Genomic DNA, 24367 nt, shown 5'->3' with positions numbered 1-24367 from the left:
AGTTTTTTGAATGCTCTTTGGAAAACTTCCAAATGTAACTACAATTATACTATAATGACTTATACTTGTGATAAAATTGTACCCTAATCACTAATATTCCCACCCCCTTCATTTTTGCCTCTGTGTGTCCACCCCTCTTCCTGTTCCCTCCTCCTTACACTTCCTCGATCGGTTTTACTTTCAAGGATGATACTAAGCCGAATGCATGTTTTTAATAATTGATAATAAAATATAACTTATGCAGCACAAATTTAAAAAAAAAATAAAAGAGGTCCAGGGAGGTCTTTCATCCCTTCTGCCATGGGAGGCCACAGCAAGAAGGAGCCGTCTTCCTGAAGCAGGAAGCAAGACTGACCCGATACTGAATCTGCCGGAGCCTTGTTCTTGAACTCTCCAGCCTGTAAAACTGTGAACGCTAAGTTTCTGTTGCTCATAAATTACCCAGTCTAAGGCATTTTGTTAGAACAGCCTGAACCAGCTAAATACTTGGTGCTGAGTTCTTGGGACTGAGCATGCGCTGTTCAAGTCTGAAGCGTGGCACAGGAGGGAGAGTCTGGGATTCCTGATGCTGTGACTACCCTGAGGTGATTCCTGGTGGACAATCAGGTAGCACCTGTCTCAAACAGAGAACAAGGGAGCTGCAGGCTCAGTGAAAGCTGAGCAGAAGCTGACGAAAGCTTGTCCTTTGTGCTCCTCTGACTCGATCCTTGCTGCAAAGTCTTGGGGCGCTGCGGAGTGTGCAGTCAGTCTCCCTTTCTTCACAGAGTTCCCTCTTGTTCCTCAGAGACCCCGAGGACCTCAGAAGAGCGTTCTTGACCTTCCTAAGTTTTGTAGGTCTACTGATTCAACCACACATAATTCTACCCAAGGGACGCTATAAAATATCCCAGGGCCTGACGGACACTCCTGGAAACTGGCTGTCCCCAGAGATCCTTTCCCCAGAGAGATGCTATTTATAACCTTTTGGGGGTTATATGCCCTTAAAAGTTCAAAATTATTTCAAAGGCTGGTTATAATGAGGGATGAAAATAAGAGGACAGAGAGAGACTCTATTGTGTTGCATCCCAGAAAGTAATGTTGATGTGGATCCCATTGATTTCATACAGTTCACTTAATAGGGATTGATCAACCACAGGGCCAATGGCCTTAGAGAGACATGATTCCTACCTTCATGCCAATTTAATCAGGGCCAAAGCCAATGTCAGGTATTTGCTGGTGGCGGGGGCTCTAAGTTCAGCACTGTGTGGGCAGTGTGGGATATGATGACTGCGATGCTCATCTGTTTGGTACTAGTGCTGCAATTCATTGCTTCTTAAACAGAGCTTGACAAAATAGGCTTGTTGTTAAGCCAGGCTGCTAATTGTGCTGGTAATTAAAAATTGGCAGTGCTGTGTTTGGCCCACGTTCCCTACTTCAAAACCTTCCAAATCAGCATTTGCCTTTCACGATGAGCAAAACACCTGCTCTGTTTCCCCCACGCATTTTCTAGGACCTTCAAATGCCACTTAGCTGATGTTTTTGCAGAGCCTGGGAGGATTTCTGGTATTTCATTCAGAAAGATTGCGTGTGCACTGGAGAAATCAGGGCTATATATAGCCAGGGCCTTCCGGAGGCCGACCTCTGAGGATGCTCCACACAGCCAAGGGCAGGGCTGTGCTCACGGCCTCAGAGCACCCTGCTGCCAGGCTTCTTTGATGACGCCTCATTCCGTTCAGATTTTCTGGCTCTGAGAGTTGGGGGTCGGTTCCTGGAGGTGGAGAGCCACGTGGCAGCCTGCAGCTTGCAGGCCTCCGTGTGCATGCACGCTCACGCTGCACATCCACTCACAGCTGATGCGTCATCTTCCTATATTTATCCAGTTGCTGTTTCAGTGGCTCTGAGAAGTGTCTGCAGAAAAATAGAGCTGCCTCTTCCTGCTCTGCAAGCTGTCTGAGCTCCAGAGACAGGCTTTAGTGCTCATTCTCTGTGTATGTGTGTGTGTGTGTGTGTGTGTATGTGTGTGTGTGTGTGTGTGTGTGTGTGTGTGTGTGTGTGGCATGCAGGGCAGACTGCGGTTGTCACTGATGACATATGCACCGCTGCCCCTGTCAGCCAAGGCCTTACAATTCAGGAGCAAGCAGCTCTGGCACTCCAGCTCCGGCCTCCCTGACTCCTAAGCAGATCTGGTTAAGAGGGTCATGATGTGAGTAAGAATAGACATCTTGGGGAACCAGAGCTGGCCAGCTCCCTGGGTCAGGACAAAATGGCAGCCATAGCTGAAGTAAAGAGTGATACCTGGAAATATAGGTTGCAGATAAGAGCTGAAAGGGCTCCTTGGTGTCATCTTTCAAGATCGCTGTTTCACAGGTGAGGAAACTAGAGCCAAGCAGATAAGAGGCAGCCGGGAATGAAGCTCTGCCCTTCTGAATTCCATCACAGGGACTTTGCAGACCATGTGTCCTGTGGCTGGCACCTTGCCTCACCCATTGTCCAGCTAACATCCTCCAGAAGGACAGAGCTGTGCTAAAGAACATTCCCAAGTCTCTACCAGGTAAGTCCACTGCTGAGTGAGAGAGGAAGTGTGTTGGTGAAGAATGACTGAAAGGTGCCTGAAGCTCAGGTCCCAGGCTTCTGCCAAGGGCCACATTTCATATGTCCTTGTCACCACTCTGTCTTGAGCCATTGCCACATCTGCTGTGCATCCTGGTCACCTCTCCGGTACATCCTTTTATAATCACCACTTTATATTTTGTGGACAAGCACAGTACCCACAGAATGAATCACTCTAGAAAGATCCAAATGGCTAGATTCAAATAAATGAGGGCATCTTTGCCATTCTGTAACAGCCCATCACCCCATGTCAGGTGTCCAAGAGAAAAATGTCATCCCCAAATCTATGCATGATGAAAATCTCTACTAATGCTTTCCTTGAGTGGGGATACAAGAGTTACACAGAGGTGCCTTCCGGAAACCTACTAGAAATCCCCTTCACTTCCTCCTTCCCCAGATCCCACAGCTCAGGGTGGCTACTCAAATTTCTCCCCTCTCTTTCAAAATCTCCAGCACATCTGACTCTCTTGTGGGTCCCTCCTTCTTTCTCTTTTGCTATCCGCTTTGATTCCTAGATATTTTCTTTGCTTCCTGAGTGACTCTCTGCCCTTTCTTATGTAGATCACACCTTCTTCTTACTTTCTCCAATTCTTCTTTGTACCCATTTCTCTGACCAGCACAACAAACACATTCAAAGGTACAAGACTGAGCAACTGAAACAAAACCCTTCTTCAGAAAGTGGGCAAAGGAATGGGGATACGTTTTTGCATGGTAAGTTTTAAAATATTTGCCACATGAAAGATCAAGTCAGATTGATCTTCGACTAGCTGTACTTGGAAGGTTTTTCCGTTATTGGATTTCAACAGTGCTAGAAGTGAGCCCGGTATTAAAGGCTCCTTAAAGGTAGTGCGCTGGCTTATCTCCCACAGGCTGCTGCTGCTCCTCAGACAGGAGAAACAGCCATGTTATTGAACTTTCATCTTTCGAAGGCCTGGGGGAATGGAGCCTCCGGGTCCTGTTTGCTGTCCCCGGAGGGACTAGTAGTGACTTATTTGTTTGGTGAAGTGGGGAAGAACTCAATTCTTTCTGCCCCTTCTTTGGGTCTCCCTGTCTGAGTACAGCTGTGTTTTGCTCACCTTCCACCTTGAGTGGCAATCATGAGGGGGTCAGAGTCCAGGCCTCCTCTAGGGCCAGGTCTAAAAACCACGTTCTCGCTTTGTTCCAATGCAGGGACACCATAGCTGCAGGTGGCCTAGCTGTTTTGCTGTGTGTGTATGTTCTGCAGAGCCAACCTGCCCCTGGGCGAGGCGCATCAAGTTTTAGAGCTGGGAAAGAGCTCTAGGAATCTGACCGCAGCCATAGTCAACCCCCACCTCTCATTCTAGCTTGATTCTTGATAAAACAGGTTCTATTTATTTATTTGCCTTCATTTGTCTGATTTCTCCAACTGCTTCTCAGCTGTACTTGTGATGCCATAATATCAGCATTCAATTCAGTTAATCTAATATTCAACTATCAATTCTGTCAATACCCCTGGGGGGGAACATGAACTCATAACACCTTCTAATAAGTGAATCATGCCATGCAATTGACACTGCCCAATTATTCACTATAAGTGAGTCTAAAGCCAAGAAAAATGGTAGAATCATCCTAGGTAAGTTCTTAAATGATATCAAGGGTGAAGTTAGAGACAGCAAGCTCTCCAATCCAACTAACAGTAAATTTGTCTTTTGATGCTCCATAGACTGAGAAATTATCTCCTTCTTCCTCACAAACTTGGATGTGTGGACAGGAAGCTCAGAGCCATGGCTAAAGGGTGGCTTAGTGTCAGACTGCTTGAGTTCATCCCATGTCTACCTCAACCATGAGACCTGGGGCTGGTTACCTAACCTTCTTTTCCTTGTGATTTCCCATCTGGCAAATTGAGACAATTTGTCTTAGGATTATTGTGAGGATGAAATGAGAGAATTACATAAAGATCTTGGAACAAATGCTTCCCTTGTGGATATGTCTTTAGAATGTGTCAATGAAATCCTGGACTTTGCTTTTAAAATAACCTTGCTTTGCAAACAAGAAGGGCACTTGCATATAACTTAGTAGCTATTATGAATTGGTATTTTACTTGTTAAAAAGTGAAAGTACTATTTCCATAGCTCTCCTTACTCATACCATCTCAGGGAATATTTCTTCACTGCTTTTAACCAAAGACATATGTCAGACATAATATCTAACGACAACTCTCTCCTGAAAGTCTTGCCATGGGCCCCAAATGGGGAAATTTTAAATTTTGAAACAAACTATGTGGTTCAAAAGCTCCACACTTTCCAACGAGTACATGATTGATAAGACTTTCTTGTTCACTGATCAAGCTTGGAAAAAAGGAAACACAGGAGCTAAAAATATTCAGTGTTTGAACTCGGGGCACTGAAAGTAAAGAGACCCGGATTTACATATGTGATCACATAATTCCATATTTAACTGGTGGTTTGGAATAAAAAAAATTTTCCTTAGTCTAGGAATTTTTGCTGTCTCATTGTATAAACTTGTAATTGTCACCACAACAGAGCAAAACACCTCTTCACTGATGTTATTTTTGTTTTTAAATTCAACATACTGGTCATTATGCCAAGAAGAAATTCATCTGAAGGTCACATCAGACTTCACATGAATTTTCTATAAAATCGAGATGACATTTTACATTTTAACTAAGTAAAGGTGACATGATAAATGATGGTCATTAGGGTCTATTCCTACCCTCCAGTTGGAATGCCCGTGTGAGAGGCTCTCTAGAGTCCCCCCACAGAGTCAATCCTCCACCTCTTCATGCCAGGGAATCCTTGTGGCATTCAACACACTTGTCGTCAACTGTGGTATCAAACAAATAAAAGAACAGTCACGAACCTGAAGTGTACCCTGCAAGCAAAACGTTATCAGACCAGAAATATATGTTAAACTTAGCACATGAACTAGTGCAGAAAACTCATCTGTTTTGTTACAAGTGTTCCGTGGACACCTGAGAGAGAGGCTGATCTCCAGCTCAGGAGCCTAAGCTCGGCTCCTAAGGGAGGGAGTCATTAAATTCAAGACCCTCTTGTGAGTTTACAAAGTAAAGCCCAAAGGCAGAAGAGACATCATCTCAGGAAAGAATCCTGTCTCATTCTTTATGTCCTTTTGGGACTGCAATGCTTCCTACGAGCGAGAGCTCGTCCGTGTCACAGGCGCAGTGTGTACCAGAAGATAACAAATGATCCCAGGCAGATTCTCTGCCATGTGTGCGCGTCTCAAGGAGATGGGGATGGAGGAGCAGTAGACGGAGAGTTGACAGAGAAGCTGGCCAGGTGTTCAGTGGCGACAGCCTTGCGGCCATGTGGATTTGGCCACAGAGCGCCATGAGATTATCAGGTCAGAGGGACCCCTGGGGCCTGCGAGCATTGGGAGCCAGGAACGCCCCTCTGGTTCTCCCTGGGGTGTGCTGTGTGGCTACTGAGATGGCCCGTTTTGTTTTCCCATTTTCCTATTTATTCCTATAAACTCCTACCACCAAACAAATCTGAGTCCCTAGAACCCCAAAGAATCTAACACTAGTCACACTTTTTATCAAGAATCTGAAGACTGGGTGACAATGTAGTGTCCCCATTACATGCTGGGACTGCGACTTAAGGCTCATGGTTATGGACCCTCCACAAATCCCTTGAAAGTCATTGTCTATTCTCCCTCTTCAGTGGGGGAAATAAAAATGCAAATCTTGACTCTTCCCCTGGGTGTCACTAGATGTTCATTTTCAAAGGGGCTCATTCTGGGAAGTGACCTCTCAGTTACACTACAAAGTAGGTGACTGTGGCTGAAATATTTTACAAGGAAAATGTGTGGCCAACAATATCTCACTGATTGTTTTTCTAGCAGCTCTGCCCTGCGTGTGCATTATTTCATTTAATCTTCCCAAGAGCCCTTGGAGGTAGGTATTACTCTTGTTTCCTTTTTATATTATAGTAACTGACAGGAGGTCACACAGCTAGTAGGTGGAAAAAGTGGGATCCAAACTCAGTCTTAACTCCTGGGCTTGAGCTTCCAACCAGTGTACGGTAATATAAGCAAATGCTCAACGACACATTTCGTCCAATTTCTGTACAGGATACTTTTGGTTCCCAGTAATGTCTTCTGTTCAGCAGGTCCAAGTGATAGCCCACATCTATGTCTGGACAGCACTAGCCTGTCCCAGGGGACAACTTTCCTTCTCCGTGTTATGATTTAGATTTGGTCTTCCCCAAAACTCACACGTGAGACAATGCAAGAAGGATTGGAGGAGAAATGATTGAGTTATAGCCTTAACCTGATCAGTGAATTAATCCTGATGGGATTAACTGAGTGGGAATTGGAGGCAGTTGCGGCGTGGCTGGAGGAGGTGGTTCACTGGCGGTGTGGCTATGGGGTATATATTTTGGGTCTGGAGAGTGGAGTCTCTCTCTCTGCTTCTTGATCATCATGTGAGCTGCTTCCCTCTGCCACACTCTTCGGGCTGTGATGTCCTACCTCACTTTGAGTCCTGAGGAACAGAGCCTGCTGTCTATGGGAAACTGTGAGCCCCTGAATAAACTTTTCCTCCTCCAAAATTGTTCTGGTCAGATCTTTTAATCAGAGCAGCAAAAAAGCTGATAAACGCTTAGCATGCTCTTTGCACACCTGAACCCAAAGTGTTACATGCCTCTACCTGGTTCTTGCATTTTGTCTCAGTTTCCAAGAGATCCTTGGCTGCAGCCTTCATCCCCCATTTCCCCTAGAGGAGAAAAGATGTACTATATAATATGATTTTAATAAATGAGAGAAATATGCCCAATACTTGCAGCAGCTGTAAGACATTGGGTGCTACGGTCTACTGTAGTTGTAAGATATTTACAAAGATAGGAGCCATGTTCCACAGCCAGGTTCCAACAACTGTGTCTCTCCACAGAGGTATTGCACCAAAACTCTGGAAAATGTTAGACATAGGTGTTGTCCTCCTAAGCTTCCAAACCTGCCCATCTGTGCTACAGTAATGCCAAGAACCCTTCACCAGTGCCCCGGCACCAGGCTCAGTCGACAGAACTGATTTGGAGGAAGGTGACCAGGCTCTCAATTAGTCACTTTGGGACATTTTCATTCAGATGCTTATGTGTGCTTCACTTGATCCTTATTGTACCCTGGATGGGAGGCTGTATCAGATGGACTACTAGTTCCCTATTCAATATCCTCTTCCAAGGAAGGAAATCCAGGGATGATTTTTTTTTTCCCCTCCTGATCACAGATTCACAAATAGACCACTCTTCAGTTGCCTGTAATGCAGGTAGTGGCATAGGATTATTTCAATCCTATGTAGATAAATGGATATTTTCACATAGGTATAGTTGCTTTACATACCTTTGTAAGAACACATCTCCTGCTTACAAGAGTCAAACTGTGTCCTTATTTTGGTGTTCCAATTGAATAAAAAAAAAAACTATGCACACAAACAAGGGAGAAGAAAGCAGATTCCCAGGGGAGGGGGGAGGAGCTTGGGTGGTAGGAGGAGTCATTTTATCAGAATCACCTGGGGGATGTAGGCAAAGGGCCTCTTCCATCTGCCCCACTCCAGGAAGAATTGTTATAGTGGAGGCCGGGGCACATTGGACCTCCTAGATATGTTGAGGTGGAGGAAATCTTGAGTAACTACAATCTAAACATTTTAAATGTAGCAGTGATAGCTAAATCCCTGGAGCACACAACTCCTTTTTTTTTTAATTGTTGATGTTTTTGTATCAGGGATTGAACCTAGAGGGGCTTACCTACTGAGTAACAACCTCAGCCCTGTTGTAAAATTTTATTTTGAGACAATGTTACTTAGGGTCTCCCTGAGTTGCTGAGGCTGGTTTTGAACTCCCAATCCTCCTGCCTTAGACTCCTGGGCTGCTGGGATTACAGGTGTGCACCACCACTCCTGCCCTGGGGTACATAACTTCCATAGCAGATGTCTCCATCCACAAGTGAAGATGTAAAAGAAATGTTAAATCTTTTTATTTTATAGAAAGTAACTAGATTTGACTTTGATTCCTGGTGTCTCCAGGATCATGAAGAAATATAATCTGGGTCATTCATGAGAACTTCTCTTCTTCATCAAGGTCAAATCTATGTCCAGCACATCAGCAGACTGAAGAATGAAAGTGAGGTGGAATGCTGTCATCTGTCCCACAGGTTTCCTACACCAAGACTGCCATTATCCTTGTTGTAAGGGCCAGCACTTGGATGCTTCCAAGTCACAACTAAGATGGGAATCTTTTCTTTTTCTTTTTTGGTACCAAGAATTGAACCCAGGGGTGCTTAACCCCTGAGCCACATCCCCAGCTCCTTTTTATATTTTATTTAGAGACTGGATCTCGCTGAGTTGCTTAAAGTCTCACTAAGTGACTGAGGCTGGCTTTGAGCCTGTGATCCTCCTGCCTCAGCCTCCCAGGTTGCTGTGATTACAGGCATGTGCCACCACACCTGGAAGGGAAGGTGGCGTAGAGGCCTGTCTGCCCTGACATTGCAAGCAGCTCTTCCCTTCTGTGTTCCTGCAGACTCTTTTCTGCTCTGTTCTAAGGCCTCCTTTGATGACCAGTCCTGGTGCATCCAGTTTATGAAGGTTCCTGTTCCTCCATTATCCTTTTTGTTTCTTTTTCAAAACGCTTGTGCTTCTTATCCCCCAGCAAATCCTCTGAGTTCCACCACAGGCTCAGCCTTGGAAACCCAACCCAAGAATTCTTGGAAGTCATTTATTCTTTCTGTTCTACCACATACTTCTCTTGGGGCAATGAAACATAAAATAGGCTCCAAGTTTGAGTAAAATAAAAATACAGGAGTGAAAAAAATTGTGACCAAAATACTAATTTTTAACATTTTTATATCCTTTTTAGTAATTCCTAGTTTTAGTTTCCACATTTACCTAGAAAGATGTTTTTGAAATGTTGCAAATAGAAAATCCTCCAAAACTTTCAAAATCAAGTAAATGTTAGTGAAACTTAAACTTTAAAACATAAATAATGGTTCTTGGAGATTTAAAAGCTGGAAAGAACATTGTTTCGACTCTTATAATAAGAAAAAAGCTAAATAAACTACAAAATTAACAACCTTTCTTGGGCCTATCAGGGAACGGATGTTACAGATAAATAACTAACTTCAAACCAAGAGAGAGACAAAGGCCTGCAGGGAGCAACAGGATTCCAACATTTGCTTACCAAGGACAGATGCTGCCAAATGCTATAAAAGCTGGTAAGAAGATTAAGCTAGAAATGTTTAAAGAATTGCTAAAGGCCAAGTGTGGGCTGGCATGAGAGAGTTAAGTCCCGGGGGCAGCAGACATAAGAGGGTTCAGACCCTCTTATAGATTTTTTTCTCCAAGAATAGCAGGTTCTTAGAAGGAAGATCAGGAGAAACTTTAAAACTGTCCATCATGGTGCTGGCTAGGAAAAGAGACCATCAGGTACTGTTCCAGTACTACCCTGCTACCCCAACACACTCATAATGTACCCTGAGGCACTGGTGGAAACCAACTGCTTAGAGAGGAAGAGTGGGATGGGAAGAAGCTTCACCATGGGGGAGGGACAGGGATAATTTCTAGGTCCAACATGGCAGCTGGAGAAGGGGCAAGAACACTGAAGACCCAAGTCTCCAGTACCTGCCCAAGACTGAGGCTTCAGAAGACCCCAAAAGGTCATCCTTCCCACCTCCTCTGCCCACATGCTAAAAAGAGTTGCAGTAGAATGTAGCTAGGGCACCTATAAGGTATAAACCCTCTCTGAGGTTTAGCCCAAACAAAAGACCCAAAACAAAGGGAGGAGACAAAAATAGAGAATTATAAGAGGAATTTGAAGCCTTTGGAGTACTGAGGTCACCATAGCAACCACACTCTCAGTCTATTCTGGACTAGATTTACACAAACCCCTACATAAAGGGTCTCCCAAGAGGAAAAGCATGCTTATTTACAAACATAAAAATAAAAATTATGTAGTATTACTGTCCTATTTGACATGTTCATCTTTCAACAAAAATTATATGGCATACAATGGGGCAATGAAAAACACAAGTATAGAAAGACAAAGCAGTTTTCAGAACCAGCCTCAGACCTATGTGGGAGTTACATAGGTCAGGAAATTAAAAATAACTATGATTAATATGCTAAAGGTTAATGGAAAAGGTAGACCACATGCAAGATCAGATCAACAATTTCAGCATAGAGAAATAGTAAAAAAGAATCAAATGAAAATGCTAGAAATAAAAAACATAGTAATAGACATGAAGAATATCTTTGATAGGCTCATCAGTAGACCTGATACAGTTAAAGAAAGAATTAATGAATTTGAATATATGTCAATAAAATTGACTCAAACCAGAATACTAGGAGGAAAGAGTGGGAAAAAAAATAGAACAAAGTGTCCCGAGAGCTTTGGGATAATATCAGGCAGTCTAATGTATGTATAATTTGAAATCCCAGAAGGAGAAGAAAGAGAAAATGAACAGAAGAAATATTTTAAAAATAATTTGAAAACTTTCCAAATTAGTGATAGACACTGCTATGGTTTGAATGTGGCTCCCCCAATTCATGTGTTGAAAATATAGTCCCCAGTGCAACAGTGTTGGGAGGTCAGGTCTAAGAGATGTTTGGATTAATATAACTACGAAAAGGTCTTATGGAAATTTGTCCCATTCCCCCTTCTGCTATGGAAGGATGCTGTAAGAAGGCTCTTACCAAATACTAGCACCTTAATCTTGAACTTGCTAACTTCCAAAACTTTAAGAAAGAAATTTCTGTTCTTAATAAATAAATTACCCAGTCTACAGTATTTTGTTACAGTGGCAAATAATAGACAAACACATAAATTGGAACCAGAGGAGTAACCATATACATATCTAAAAGTATGGAAGAGTATTTGGAACTGGATAATGGGTAGAGGTTAGAAATGAATGCTAGCAAAGTCTGTATTGCTATATAAACACAGCTTTAAGGGCCATTCTGATGAGGGCTTACAAGACAGGAAGAGCTGTAGGGTAAACCTTTATCTTCTTAGAGATTACTTAAGTGGTCATAAACAGAATGTTCATAGAAATATGGATAATAAAGGCCATTCTGATGAGTACTTAGACTGAAATGAAGAATAGCATATTGGGAACTGGAGAAAAGGCCATCCTTGTTACAAAGTGACAAAAAAATTGCTGAATTATGTGGGTGTCTGGGGATTTTATGGAAGGTAGAACTTGCATTTAGCAAAAGAAATCTTTCAGCAGCCAAGTGCTAAGGATGCTACACGGCTTCTCATAATTGCTTATAGTAAACGTGGGAAGGGAGAAATGACTTAAAGACAGTTTACAATTAAATGAGAAGCAGAACATAAAGCTCGGGAATATTCTTATCCTGGCCACATAAAGAATAGAACAACACGTTTAGGAGAGAAAACCAAGGGTGTTGCCAAGTGACCGCTTGATAAGGAGACTAGCATGGACAGAAGGAAGCCAGGTACTATTCATCAGACAATGGGAGAATGTCTCTGAAGGCAGTTTTTACCTCTTTGAGGCTGCCTTGTCTATTACTGTCCCAGAGAGGGAGGCCAAGATCTAAGCAAGTAGATGAAAGGGAGTGATATAAAACAGAAGCAATAAAATTTAAAATAGAAAATACATTGCCCAGGTATAGAGCACATGTCTGTAATCCCAGCAACTCAGGAAGTTGAGGCCAGAGGATTACAAGTTCAAGGCCAGCCTCAGAAACTTAGCAAGACAATCAACAACTTAGTGAGGCCCTGTCTCAAAATAAAATAATAAGGGTGGGGGATATAACTCAGTGATAAAGTGCCCCTGGGTCCAATATCTAGTACCAAAAAAACAAAAACAAAAAAACAAAAGCCAACCAAATAAACAGAAAAAAAAAAACACACCCATAAAATCAATGATAACAAAAGTTGATTCTTTGAAAAAAAAAATACCATCAAGTTAATAAATATTTGGTCAGGTTGATGAAGACAAAGAGAATGTAGACTCAATTTGCCAACATCAGGAATGACAGAAGGGGCATCACTACTGACCTTGAAGACAATAAAACAATAATATGGGAAAATCACAGACAACACTATGTTCATAAATTCAGCAATTTAGATAAAATGAGCCAGTTTATTGAAAGACTCAAACTACAACTCACTCAAAAAGCAATATCTACCTTGAATACTCCAATATCTACTGAAAAAATTGAATTTTTAGTTTTAAAACTTCCCAAAAGAAAACTCCTAGCATATATAGTTCCATTGGTAGATTCTGCAAAAAACTTTTTTTTTTTTTTGTACTGGGGATTGAATTCAGGGGCACTCGACCACAGAGCCACATCCCCAGCCCTACTTTGTATTTTCTTTAGAGACAGGGTCTCATTGAGTTGTTTAGCACCTTGCCTTTGCTGAAGCTGGCTTTGAACTCTTGATCCTCCTGCCTCAGCCTCCCCAGCTGCTTGGATGATAGGCGTGCGCCACTGTTCCCAACCCACAAAACATTTAATCAAAAGATATCTATATGATTTCTTCCAGAATATAGAAGAGGAGGGAATATTTCCCCACTTGTTTTGTGAGGTGGGTATTATTTTAAGACTCAAACCAAACTGCACATTGCAAGAAAAAAAAAATTACATATCAAGATACCTCATGACGCCGGGCACAGTAATACGTACCTGTAATCCCAGAGACTCCAGAGGCTGAGGCAGGAGGATTGCATGAAGCAGCCTTATCAACTTAGTGAGGTCCTAAGCAACTTAGCAAAACACTGTCTTAACATAAAAAATATATATAAAGGTCTGAGGATGTAGATTGATGGTAAACTGTCCCTGGATTCAGTGCACAGTACAAAAAACCAAAATAACACACCTTATGAATAAAAATGCAAAAATTCTCAATAAATATTAGCACAATGAATCCAGCAATATATGAAAAAGATAACATATGAACAGTTGGAACAGTTGGGGTTTATCTCAGTAATAACTGGTAAAACTTTTTTAAAAAAATCAATGTAATTCTCTCTCTCTCTCTCTCTCTCTCTCTCTCTCTCTCTATATATATATATATATATATATATATATATATATATATCAAAAGGAGCAAAAATAATCAATAAAATTCAATATCTGTTCATGACAAGATTCTCAGAAAACTAGAAATAGAAGGAAACTTCTTCAATTTTTTATAGAAAGGCTATGAAAACCCTACAACTAACATCAAATTTAAGGGTAAAATACTGCATGCTCTAAGACTGGAAATAAGACAAAGATGTCAGCTCTCACTGTTGCTGTACAGCATTATATCTGAAGTTACAGCCAGTGAAATAAGCAAAGAAAAAGAAATAAATGATATATGGATTTGCAAAGAAAAAGGTAAGCTCTCTGTCTTTGAAGATAACATGGTTGTCAACAGACAATTCCTCAGATCTCCACACACTCTTATTTTGGGGGAGTACCGGGGTTTGAACCTAGGGACACTCAACCACTGAGCCACATCCCCAGACCTACTTTGAATCTCTTTTAGAGACAGGGTCTTACTGAGTTGCTCAGTGCCTCGCTTTGCTGAGGCTGGCTTTGAACTCATGATCGTCCTGCCTCAGCCTCCTGAGCTGCACTACTGCACCCGATGCACAATTCCTAAGATCTCAAACACACTCTTAGAACTAATAAGTAATTTGAAAAAGTGATATACAAAACCAACCATATTTCTATATTCCAGAAATGGAATTCAATATTAAAAATAATACCATTTGCAATTTCATCAAAAAAGTTAACAAAATGTGTGCAGAGCCTCTATGCTAAAAACTACATTGATTAAAAAAATGTCAAAGTCTAAGTACATTGAGAGTTAGGCCAGGTTCAGAGTTTGGAAATATTGACCTTATTGTCAGTTCTTCCCTGTTCAAACTATAGATTTAATACAATCCTAATCAAAATCTAAGTAAGCTTTTTGTAGATGATGAAAAATTTTTAAAAAGTTAAAAAGTACATGGAAAGGCAAAGGACCTAGCATAGCTAAAAGAATTCTGAAAAAGAAAAAAAGAATAAAAATAAAAGTGGTAGAAAACTCACACTGTTAGATTCCAAGACTGAAACTATAGTAATAAGTCAATGTTAATGCTAAAGGCCAGATATATGGAGCAATGGAATACAACAGAATTCATAGACCTGCCAAAATACTGTCCACTGATTTTGACAAAAGTGCCAAGGCAGTACAATGGACATGGGACAGCCTTTTCCTGGAACAACTGGACATCCACATGCAATAAAGAGAACCTCTTCCCATCTTGGGGAAAAGTTAACTCAGAATGGATCATAGATTAACATGGACAATGTAAAACTACACACATCTAGAATAAAATGGCAAAAAAATCTGTGTAAGTTTCAATTTGGCAATGAGTTTTTAGATGCAACACTAAAGGCACAATCCATTTGAAGAATCCACAATACTTTTTTTTTTAATTGATAAATTTGATCTTATCAAGGCCTAAATCTTTGCCTACCCAAAGATTCGTCTAAGAAAATAAAAAGAAAAGGCATATGACTGGGAAAAACTTAGCAAATCACATATTTAATTAAAATTTGTATCCAGAATATACAAAGCATCTTAAAACTCAAAAAAGAAAAAGAAAGAAAGAATGCAATTTTAAAAATGGGCATAAGATCTGAGTAGACATTATACCAAAGAAGACATCAATGGCAAATAAAGACCTAAGAAGATATTCAACATCATTTGTTCTCAGGAAACTGCAAATGAAAACGATAATGTGAAAGTACTGCATATGTATTAGAATTGCTAAAATAAAATTTAAAAATCTGATGATGTAAAAGTCTGGTGAGAATATAAAGCAAAGGGAAATCTCATCCATTGCCACATTTAAAACAGTTCAACAATGTTGGAAGACAATTTGTCAATTTCTTACCATTGGCGATAACTTATAATTTGGCAATTTCTTATAAAGTTAGACATATACTTATCCCAGGACCCAGAAATCCCACTTCATGATATTTGTTAAAATTTTAAAGTTTTTATAAAATCCATAGAAGAATGTTTACAACAATTTTATTTAGTCATCCTAAACTGGAAACCACCAAGATATCATTCAACAGGGTAACAGGTAAATGAACTGTGATATATTCACATGATGGGCTATTTATTACTCAGCAATAAAGGAATGTACTATTGATTTTCACAATGACATAAACGGATCTTAAATGCATTCTGTAAGTGAAAGAAGTCAGACCCACAAAGCTGTGCGTTTTTTTACTTCATCTTTATATTATGTGAAGTGCAAGTCTAGCAGACACAGATTAGTTGCTGCCAGGCTTGGGGGGAAAAGGAGGTTTTCTAGAAAGGGCTAGTTGGATTCATTATTTTTAGGTGGATAGTACTGTTCTTTGTGGTACTGGGTTGGTGGGTACTTAGATCTCTGTATTTGTAAAACCTCATAGAACTCTGAACAACAAAGCAAGAACTTTACCTGATGCATATCAAGGGGGGAAAAGAATAACTAGGATTTCAGGGTGCATTTCAATAGGGAACCCAGAAAATAATTATTCCTATGCAGTAACTTTTAAGAAGGGTCAATGAGCAGAAAAGACAAAGAGCAATAAATGTGGTACCTGGACTTTAAAAAGTTCGGTCACAGTTTCTTCGTTCTTGTCCTCTGTGGTGAATTCTGTGTTAAAGTGAGCTCCTGAAAAGCAAGGCCCGTGTTTGTCTCCCTCTATAGGCCATGGACTCTGAATCAGTGTTCCTCGAATGTGTGCTAAACAGGAAACCTTCTTGTGGACTTCTAATGCTAATACCTTTTAGCATCTTGTTTTAAAAATGTATGCATTCATGAAAATATATCACTTTTTATGCTTACTCTTCATGTACTGCTATGAAATTATAAATCAGACGCAGAAAACTATAACTCCCCCATAATGCTCAATCTAATAGCATTAAATTAGTGCAGCTCAATCTCTGCTCCCAGGACTCTTCCTGCCACCTGTGGTCTGGCCTTTTGAGGTGGGCAGGTGTGATTACAGCTGCCACTCAATGTCTCCATCTTTACCCTCTCTTCTATCCAAGAGTTCACTCTACCCCGTACACTCTGACATCCTATAGGACAACTTGAAGAAGTTGGGCTCACTTCCCATGTTAGCACCTAGTACTGTGAAACCCAGATATGATTTTTCTATTTCCTACACCTACCCTGCAATAAGCAAAATCCAATCTAAGTGAAATTTGGTCCTTGTGCACTGAAGTGCCTTTATGGGAGAGGCATCATGTGATGCAGATAATGATTATGTCTGTGGAAGAGAGAAGGCCCTGTTTGTGATTAGGCGGGACATCTCTGCTGTCTTTATCCAGAGTCTTGGCCTGTCTAGAGATTTCTGACAGGAAGGAGGTGAAAACACCACCCTAAGGTGGGATTTCAAAACCCTGCACCACGACATGACATTGATCTGTTTTGAACTATCTGGAACTCCCTCAGGTTATAGCAATGCTTTCTTCCGTGCTTTCATCTCAATGCACTTAAAATAAAAATTCTTAGTGGACAGTTCAATGAGCCATTTAAATAGGTTTACAAACAAAAAACAAAAAAAAACATGCTTGACACCTAATTTTGTTGATTGCCTATGATTTGGAGAAATTCACGCTCTAACAATGAATAGTTAAGTGTTCATGCTGGAGTAATCCAACACGTTGTGATATGGCATATGAAAATAAAGGCTGCCTTTGAATTTGACCACAGTGCATCAGCCTTTGAGATACAAGTTGGAGTCTGCACAAGTGTTGAGTGTTGCTGGTGGCTGGCCAGCTCAGCAGATGGATACTCACAGGTCTCGGGGCTCCTTCAGTGCCCTATAGGTGCCTCCATCACCACCCTTGAATAGCAGATACACATAAGCCCAATCCTGGAGGTCCATGCTCACCACCCCTGTGGACCTTGGACCTATCACCAGCTTCTCTTTTTTCCTCTTCAGGATGATTGTGAGGAGTTCAGATGAGAGTAGGTGCAGGAACTCAGGAAGGACTGTGCCTAAATCCGATGTTTTGCTAGGCTAATTGCTTTGAATGGAGGACCCTTGTGGAACATGGATGGGTACAGACTTTCTCTGAGCTCCCTTATCGGCCTCAAGACAGATCTTCCAAGAGGAACTCAGTTATCAGCAGGAATCCCCTCCCTGGGATTCTTATCAAACAGGGAAGATTAACTGGGATCATGGGTGAGGAGACTGGAGGTTGATGCCACACCCAAATTGTCTGTCACCTATTCTTCTGAGGGCTGCTCCAGACGACTTTTATTACCTGAGAGACTTTTTTATCTGCACAACAAGACAAACTTTAGCCAACAGGACCTTCCCCCTCTATTCACTCAAAACTCCACCTGCCCCCAGCAGCCCCAAACTTTTATTCCTTTCTGCAGCTTAAGATACTATATAAATGTCAATCATCTGACTCTTCTATAAGTCTCAAATTTTATGGGACTTCATGTTTATATACACACATATCAATTAAATTTGTAGCCCAGCCAGAGAAGCTAAAAAAGTGGAGGGAAGCTGTTTTCACTGCCCTGTACAGGTAACCTGCAGAGAAAAGATGAGCATGTAGAACAGGATACATCATGTTAGCTCTTGTTATTGTTGCACTTAAACTACTAGATTACGGTCCCTTGTTTCCTATTTTTGCTTTCGATGTAACTGGTCTGTGAGTTCTCTGAGGGCAGGAACCATAACTTACTCCTCTCTGCATCCAGTCCTCAGCACGCAACATTCAATCGATGTGTTTTGGACTGGAAAAAAAGGAATAGAATTGGAAAATTGTTCAGGAGAGAGCAAAGTGATGAAGGCAACCAAGCACAGGGACAAAAATGAGTAATTTCCACTTTGGAGTAGGGGAAGGAGTATCTGTGTGCCACCTTATAAAGTCAGCCTCTGCACCCAACAGTTTTTCATCTCAATGCACTTAACAAATTACTCCTCTCAGTTCCTTTGGGTCGACTACAGGCAGCCATTCTGTAACTACAGGTTGTTTTCTTGGCTGCAAAACGGACTTGAGTGCTAAAAAGGAAACCAATTTTTAAAACCTCTTACCCAGAGGTGCTGGAAATGGTTTCCATCTGCACACTGGGTCTATATTATGCATCTATAATCTTCACAATTTGCACTCTTCACTTTATGTATGCCATACTTCAATAGAAAATTTACGAATTCCTTTCCCCATCAGTAGTGATTCTGTCTGACACCTGTTTACAATTTCACAGTGGCTACTCTGAAAGTCCTTTTTTCCTTGCCACCTCCCAACCTAATCCCAAACTCAGGCATTTCCTGGCACTCTCCAGGAAGAGGCAAGTCACTCCAGGCTTCAAAACACTGAAGCTTTTTGTTAAAGAGCATCCAAAATTCATGTTCACATAATTTATCCACCAGAGGGAGCCAACAAAACCAGAATAATACCAGCATCCTTACCTTAGCCTCAAATCAAGATTCTCCGACAAGGACTGCAAAGTTCAGACACAAACAAGAATCCATTTCTGATATCCAGGGAAAGCATGTAAGGCAGATCTAATTTATGACTTTATTTTTCTCAACCGTAGACATGTTTTAATAATAAGAAGTAACTGACTTTGAGGATGTTAACACTAATAAATGTTTAATAAGGAAATGGACATTGAAATAAGGAAAAAGATTTTTACAGATTAGAAAGATTTTTCAATCAAAGAGAGGAGAGTGGTAGCAATTTTTCTCCTTTATACAAAGATTTAATTTATAAGTATAGCTCATGATTGTCAGAGATAAAAAAAAAAATAGTACCCATTGCATTCTTGCAGGGTACCACTAGCATGTATGCAAATTAGAAAAAGACACACCTGTGAGGTCCAGGGTACCACTTGGTGAGCAGAGCACGGGATGGATTTCAGATCCTGCTGTCCCCTGTCAGGCAGATCTGTGCACAGTTAACATCCGTATGTGGCAACCCTGCAGTCAGCATCCGTGTCTCTAAGGGGTTTCTTTGGAAGAATTTAAGTCCTCCCTCTCTCCAACACTTTGATAAGCACTGTGAATTTCATCTCATATGAAATGTAGCTCCAAGACTAGTTGCCCACGTCACCTCTTCCAATAAGAATGCTGACTTTAAATTCTTCCTATCCAGAAATTCTGACTTCACTGCTGAGCCAGGGAAGTGCATATTTCCCATGCTGTCCTCTGCTTCCAAATCACCCTGCTGGGAAGGAGCTGCTTGCAATTCCCTAGTTGCCTTTTTCTTTATGATTTCCATTCTCTGATCGCACCTCAGTTCCTTATTTCTTGCAACCACTATATCCATCAGCTGTTCTCACTGGTTTATAGGAGGAAACTGGAAGCAAGCCTTTGTTTAAACATCTTACAAGTGACCATTTCTCAGTCCTTACCTTATTTGATCTGACAACAGCCTTGAATACCACCGATGATCACTGTTTTCATCTGGCTGCCAGGACACAGCTCTTTTGCTTTCTGTTCTTCCATGCTGGCTGCTCCTTCTCAGTGTCTTGCTCTGATTCCTCCCTGTCTTCCCAATTTCTAAGTGTGGACAGTCATGAGCCATCCTGTCCTCTGTTCTGTCTACACAATTGCTTAGGTGATCTCACATGCCTATGGCTTTGCACACCATCTATCACAGACCACTCCCCCAGCCTCTATGCTGAAATCCAGACCCATATTCAACTGTCTACTGACCATCTCCAGTTGACTGTCTAAAAGCCTCTCAAACTTCACATGTAAAAATTCAAACTCTTTATTCCCCTCCCAAACACAGTCCTCCTCACTTGAGCCAATGATGCCTCCTTTTTAGTTATTTTTTTGCCAAAAAATACCAGAATCATCCTTGGTTTGTCCCTCTCACTGTCTATGACAGCCAATGCTGTTGGTTCCAGAGTTGAAATACATCCAGAATTTGACTGCTTCATACCCCTCCACAGCTGCCACGTGGGCCTCAACCACGGCACCTTCTCTTGCCTGGCTTATTGCAACAGGCTTCTAATTCATTTCCCTAATTCTGTCCTCCCCCCTCCCCCATCAACTCACCCCTCAACTTATCAATTGTCCTCACTGCAGTCAGAGGGATCCTGTTATAAGTGAGAACACATCTGTCCTCTGCAGAGCATGTCTGACCTCACAGAGAGATGCCCAAGGAATTTGGAAGGGCTACTAAGGATCCACATGGTCAATCAGCTGCTCTATTGCTGGGTCCTTGAACCTTCTTTGGGTGGGCCAAACCTGCTGCCACCTCAGGGTCTTTGTCCCTGCTGATCCCTCTGCCAGTGCTCTTCCTTCAGATGTCCTTGAATTTGCTCCTACAACTCCTGCAGTCTCTGCACTGTCATGTCATCGGCTAGGCCTTCCCTGATGGGGTACACTGGACAGCACCCACATTCCTATCACTGTCTGCTTTGCCTGCTTTTAATTTTCTCCATGGCACTTCTCACCCCTGTATGTGGGTATGTTTAGGGATGTGGACATGAAATATACATGTTTTTGTATGTACATATCTAAGAAGTGTATTTGATCATCGTCTGTCTTCCCCCCAAGAATATCAACTCTGTGATACAAAGTGTTTTGTTTCCCTCATGCTACATCCCCAGCACCTAGCACAAAGAAGGGGTTTGAGAAATAGCTACTGAATGAACCTAGACAATTTGTACACTAACTACAAGTTATAATATAATACATGAAGTAAAATGTGCAAAACTTTGCCTCACATTTTCCTGTGTTGCCTAGGTAGAATTGGGCATCTTGGAAAGCATTTAAAGAATTACAGTGTTTACCCTTGAAGCACAGTGGATGCCACATGAATATTTGATGAATGGTGGAATGAAATCTGCCATCTTTGTGCTTGAGTAGCTCGCCTAGAGGTAATTGGGCAAAAAAGGAAGCTACGAATCAACGTTCTTTAACCCCTTCTTGTGTGGAGTCACAAAACATTGTATTTGCTACATTTTCTTTTTACTAATTGCTATCAACTTTTATTATTCAACTGGATTTGCATATGTGCTCTATGCTCTTCTACATGACCATGTTATGAATGTTCCTTTTTTATTGCTGATGCTGAAGAATTCAGCCTGATATCTTAGAAGAGAATATCCATCGATGAAGTCAGGAGTTACATTTCTACTTATCACCTAAATTGCCAAAGCTAATTGTTTATGTAAGGATCCCCACCTTGATGTGAGTTGTTGGCATATTAATGTATATTTACTATAATTGAATTCATGATTTGAATAATATATTGGGAGAACCAAAACATAAATTCATTTAAAACAGAATATAATTCAGGAAATTTTTTTTCCTTAAAAAAATCATAGGAGCTATATTGTTCTTTTTCCTTCAATCTTTATTTTATTGTATATAAAGTACTTCACATGAGATCTACCCTCTTAACAAAATTTCAAGTTTACAATTCAGGGCACAATTGCACATAGCGGGCAGATCTCTAGAACTTACTCTTCTTGCAAAACTGAAACTTTATACCCACTGAATGGCAGCTCCCCACTTCCACCACCCTTTTACCCCTCTATCCTCTGATTATTTGAGTTTGACTATTTTAGATAGCTCATTTAAATGAAATTATGCAGTATTTGGCATATGCAAACAATGGGATATTATTCAGCCTGTAAACATTTGGAGGAAATCCTGCAACATACCACAACACGCATGAACCTCAAAGACACTGTACTTGTGAAATACCCTAATAATACCTGAAGAAGAACTCTCATCTAAAAGTTTGTGGCATTTCCTTTCTACATATGCTAGTTGTTTTAGTCAGCTTTTTCATTGCTGTGACTAAAAGACTGACAAGAAGAATTAGAGAAGAGGAAAAGTTTTGTCAGGGGATCATGGTTTCAGAGGTCTTAGTCTATAGACAGCCAGCTCCATTCCTCAAGGCTTGAGGTGAGGCAGAACATCAGGGCAGAAGAGTGTGGCGGAGGTAAGCAACTCACATGATGATCAGAAAGCAGAGAGAGACTCCACTCACCAGAGACAAAATACATACCCCAATGACCACCTCCTCCAGCTGCACCTTACCCACCTTCAGTTACCACTCTTTAACCTCATCAGTGGATTAATCCACTGATTGGGTTAACACTCTCCTAACCCAATCATTTTTCCTCTAAACCTTCTTGTATTGTCTCACACATTAGCTTTCAGGGTACATCTCACATTCAAACAATAACACTAGTGTTCAATCTTTATTTTTAAAAACATTTAAACATACAACGTGCCTATTCATTGAATTGTATATTTTAATGTCTATGTATGATAGAGGCACTGTCCACTGGGGTGGTCAGTGTGATCCTTTGCCCTGGACAGCTGGGGTGTGAATCTCCCATCTCTTGTCTGTGGGTCTTGAGCAAACTATGGTGTCCCCAGTTTCTATTTCCTTATAGGGCTGTTGAGAGGAATAACGAGGGGGTACAGGTACAGCAGGCAAATGGTGCTGAGCAAACAGTAATCACTCAGTGAATGCTAGCTCTTGTTATTAGCTACACATAATGAAAATAAAGTTTCACCATCACATTCTCCCTTTGTAGCTAATGGGGTGAATTAATCCAATTTGCACTAATTTGTCAAAAAAATATCCAAATAGTTTCATGTGAAATTACTCCTAAAGAAAGAGAACCTTTTATACTAAAGAGGAGTGCTTAGCACCTTCTTAGAGATGCCAGTTTCTCTCCAGGAATCTACTGATTACACACACTTCAGAGTTCGTAATTGGTACTCAGAGCTCCTGGAGATATTGCCTGGGTTATTGCTCAGAAACAGCCCTGAGAAAGCCCATAGCAAATGCTGGCTTCCAATGTGCCTCATTATCAATATTGATATTTTGAGATCATGACAAAGGGAGTGTAAGAAAGCTGATTAATTTGCTAATTCTCCTCATTTCACTTTTTCTTCAGTTCTGTTACTTCAATGCCCATTAACAGGAGCACATGCATACAAACACACATGCAAAACACATTCTCATCTCATGCTCCCCACTTCAAAAATGAGAGAAGGTAGTTGATTATATAACCGTATTGACCTCCCTGTTCATGCCTATGAGCTCTGTTTTAGGGAAGACTGCATTATAATAAAGATTTGTGGTTTTTCTGAACCACCTTGGTGTGGGTATATTCAAGCTCTGATAATTCTATGATACATGGTAGACTGGTCTCACGTTGAATCTGAAATTGTGGAGTATGTTATGATTTGGGATACTTATTAACACCTCAATCATTCACACTTTGGGCAGGCATACACAATGACTAATTTTTTTCCATTGGATTTCTTTAATCTTCTTTGTTTTAATTGAGGTAGGATTCACATGACATAAATGTAACCATTGTAAAGTATACAATTCAGTAGCATTTAGTGTATTCTCAATATGGTGCAACCACTACTTTGCTCTAGTTTTAAAGCTTTTCCCTGATGCTAAAAATCACCTCCTTCCCATTAGGTTATCACCATTTCCCCCATTTCTCCCATTAATATACTTTCTGTCTCTATGAACTTGCCTATTTTGGATACATCTCATAAAGAGGATCATAAAATATGTGACTTTTTGTGTCCCACTGAATTTTCATATCACATTTTTGTTTATCTGTTCATCCGCTAATGGGCATTGAAGTGATTTCTACCTGTTAGCTACTACAAATAGTGTTGCTATAAACATTCATTCACAAGTATCTGTGTAGACATGTTTTCTTTGCTCTTGAGTACATATCTGAGAGTGGTTTGTTGGGTCACAAGTTAACTCAATGTTTAACTTCTTCAGGAATTGTCAAACTATTTTCCACAGTGGCTCTCTCA

General features: G+C 41.0%; 1 protein-coding gene across 3 annotated transcripts in view; it reads left to right on the top strand.

Moving 5' to 3' along the window:
* Window positions 1-2034: 2034 nt before the first annotated feature.
* Scoc (short coiled-coil protein) overlaps window positions 2035-24367 on the top strand; it is a 60668-nt gene continuing 38335 nt past the window's right edge. The window contains exons 1-2 of one of the 3 annotated variants that reach the window (XM_078022097.1): window positions 2045-2182; window positions 2419-2530. The gene's annotated coding sequence lies outside the window, so the exon portion shown is untranslated. Of the gene's footprint in view, window positions 2531-24367 lie in introns of all 3 variants that reach the window. The other 2 variants (XM_078022098.1, XM_078022096.1) reach the window with 2 other exon arrangements.

Source organism: Ictidomys tridecemlineatus, chromosome 9 (genome assembly GCF_052094955.1).
Source record: "Ictidomys tridecemlineatus isolate mIctTri1 chromosome 9, mIctTri1.hap1, whole genome shotgun sequence".
NCBI lineage: Eukaryota > Metazoa > Chordata > Mammalia > Rodentia > Sciuridae > Ictidomys > Ictidomys tridecemlineatus.
Note: the sequence above shows the minus strand (reverse complement) of the source record. Positions and strands in the feature narration are given on the sequence as shown.